The sequence below is a fragment of the Tasmannia lanceolata genome, unplaced genomic scaffold (assembly GCF_043159265.1).
Source record: "Tasmannia lanceolata isolate RefF3 unplaced genomic scaffold, GAP_Taslan_0.1 ptg000037l, whole genome shotgun sequence".
Taxonomy (NCBI): Eukaryota; Viridiplantae; Streptophyta; class Magnoliopsida; order Canellales; family Winteraceae; genus Tasmannia; species Tasmannia lanceolata.
Genome location: NW_027518714.1, coordinates 18,465,992 through 18,469,473, shown reverse-complemented (window position 1 = coordinate 18,469,473; position 3,482 = coordinate 18,465,992).

Below are 3,482 nucleotides of genomic sequence, written 5' to 3'. Positions count from 1 at the left end.
CAAAACCAGTTCTAGGGATCTCTCTGTCTCTCTCAATTGATATTTGGCAATGATAAATTCGCACCCCGTATGGGATAATTCGCACCCCTATCTCTCAGACGGAGCGAATTTCTAATTGCCCTTGATATTTTCTATAGAGACCATATGGGCCCCACGACTGATATGGTCCAATCAAGGGAGAGATTACACAAATCCTACCGTCCAATTCGACTAGGCAGATAGTAGCTTTTACGATTATTTATAAAAGGCAATGTTTTGGGTCCTACATGAGATCACGTGCAGAATTTGTGAGAGACAGCCAACATGATCCAGGGCATATCCTGAAGATTTCATATAATCAAGGGTTTAGATTTTGTCGGTGGAATCTTAAAGGAGGCTTAGTAAATCAATGGCCTAAGATCGCCTGATCAAGGCGCTCTCAATCATACAAATGAGGCAAAAGGGAGAGTCGATAAATATATTTTATTTTTTGGTAAGGGAATAAAAGTGATTTTCATTTTAGGAAGGAGCATAAAAGTGATTTTCTTTTTTAGCATCTTCCTAGAATCAAATTGGTATAATTCTATACCAATTGAGATCGGTTAGAAAAATGGTTCTGATCACCAAGGGTAGGTCCCACTTCTGGTCAAAGTCAAGGTCAAGGTCAAGATCTCGTTAGGTCACAATTTTGAGCGGTTAGGATCATATGATTGTTGTAACTTGTTGGGGGTTCCACGCTAGAGAAAAATCTCACAGGAAATCTGAATCGATGTGGATGGGCTTATAAGGATTTGAGCATCTACCCGGTCCCAACAAAGGTACTAGAGCCGGGGTGTGGTAACCCTTTTTGACTCCAAGGATGGAAAAATCACTCGGGAAGATCTCGGTAACCCTGTGTAGCCTGGAGACCCACATTGATTTCATGTGGAGGGGGAGATTGTTAGGGCTTCCACGCAAAAGCAAAAATTGCACATTGGAAATGTGAACGGATGGGGATGGGCTTATAAGGATTTAGGGAAACTCCCTTTAACGACTAGGTTTTAAGCGCGAGTTCTACCCGGGTTACAACCTAAGTTATGTGACTCAGATGAGGCTCGTAGAGACCTCATTTGCCAACACTTCACTTTGAAGAAACTGTTTTGTCACATTTGAAAAGACGGGTTGCGGAAAGCGCTTTTCATGCTTTGCTCATTAAAAAAAATAAAATGTTGTAGAGACTGATTGTCAATCACCAAAAGGCTGTCATTGAAGGTCTTGATTGTAATCTTAGGTGATCTTCTTCTCAACTCCTCTTCCATTGTTATCAGAACATGACCATATTACTTGGGCCCTGTTCGTTTCAGATTGTGACAAGCGATGGTAAGGGCCCCAACCGATTATTGGACTCAAAATTGTGTTTAAATTTGAATCCAATAATTGGTTTGGCACTCACAATAGGTTGTCATAATCTTAAACGAATAGGGCCTTACCTCTAATGCTAACCGAAGTTCCTCACGGATCTCGAAATCAATCACCTAATATCCAGAACAATCAAAAAATTAAAAAAATGTAACTTAACATGTGCACATAGGGTAGTTTGGGATACAATTTTGAAGCAAGGCAATTTCTATATGGGACCCACTTGATGGACAGTTCCAAACATAAAGAACAGTCCCGTGTACAGGATTAAATCTGATCTTAAATTTGTGTGACGGTTAGGATCATCCAACGGGCACAGAGGTCCCGTGTACAGGATTAAATCTGATCTTAAATTTGTGTGACGGTTAGGATCATCCAACGGGCACAGATTTTGGACTACTCGGCAAATGTGGGGCTCACAATGTGAACGGTTACTATGCCGAGTAGGATGTTGAATTGGGCTAGCGCACCATTGTCATTTGTCGCTCTTTTTTGGTCTTGAATCTATATATCAATGATAAATTCACACCTCCTGTAGGATAATTCGCACCACCTGAACGTGATAAAGCCTGAATGGATGTGCCAGTCCTGAACGCTTCATCATGTTAAGGGGTGCGAATTATCCTAAAGGGGTGCGACTTTATCACGTTCAGGTGGTGCGATCAGAATTGGGTGCTAAGCTTACTTTTCTAGGGCTGGCGGCCGCCCTTAAAATCATTTTCCATATTAGCAGTATATACTATTTCTTATATGCCAATCTAAGGGGATTTTATATGATACGTGTGCATTTATTGTATTTAATAGGATGAAATTAATAGATGATTTTATATGAACTCATTAGATTTTATATTATAAGGTGAATTAGAGCACAAGCTGAGAAAAAAATACAGTAGGGCCCACATACTTGGGTAATCTAAACCGTTCATTTGTTGGTCCGTGATGTAGGTAGTGCACGAAGAATCTTCTCCATAGGATGATACAAACTGTTTGATTTGTGGAGGTTTCTATAAATTTCTAAACCTGGATTCCGAAAATAAAAACACGGAAATAAATAAAAAAGATTTTTTTATGATCTAATAAAAAAAATTGAGAACCGAAATATCGAAGAAAAAAGAAAAGTCGGGTTATCAAAGGATTTTCTATTGACCATCGCAGAAGACACTTCACAGATGGGTTGTTGCATGTGAGAGCAGCCACCTCATATGAATTAAGTGACAAGGACAAAATCTGAGTATGCTGCATGCATGTCTCAGATGAATTAAATCAATATGACAAAATCTGAGACTGTGCCGCTGCTCTCACATGCAACAGTCCATCTGCGAAATGCCCTCTGCGATGGTCTCCTAGCAATTCCCTTACATCAAATATTACTGAGAGTTAGGATCATCAGATAGACAAGATTCTTTGGGCACGGCCTATGAAAAAGTGAATAGGCCTTTGAGAAATTGAATCCGTGTGTATTTTGTCATTTACAGAAGCATCCTATATATAAAATATTTACAGCAAGAGATGATCTCTTCTATCCCATAAAAGTAGCAGATATTGATACAATCAGTTACAATCCTATTGGTTCAAATCCTAATGGATAAACCCCATTCAAAATTCAAACTAAATCTACCAGATAAATAGGGAGAGGATAAGATACGTGCTGCTCTAATACTCCCCCTCAAGGCGGTGTGTGTAAATCAATAACACCCAACTTGTGTTGTAAATATGTAAACTGCTCTTTACCAAGTGGTTCGGTAAATATATCTGCCCGTTGATTATTTGTCTTTAGATACTGAGTTTGGATAATTCCCGCTTGTATCTTTTCACGAACAACATGGCAATCCAACTCTATGTGCTTGGTTCGTTCTTGGAACACTGGGTTGGAGGCAACACTACAAGAAATTGGGCCATTAGTGGCGACCTGCATTTCGCCACTAATAACACGTTTTTAGTGACGACAAATTAAAGGCACCACTAAAATTAAAAAATTAGTGACGAGTTCCTATCTTGTCAATAATTAAAAAGTTTTTGCCACAGAAGCTTATAAGTTAGTGGCAACTTTATATCTCGTCACTAATCGTACGTAATTGCCTAAGTATAGCAACAACATTTGTCTT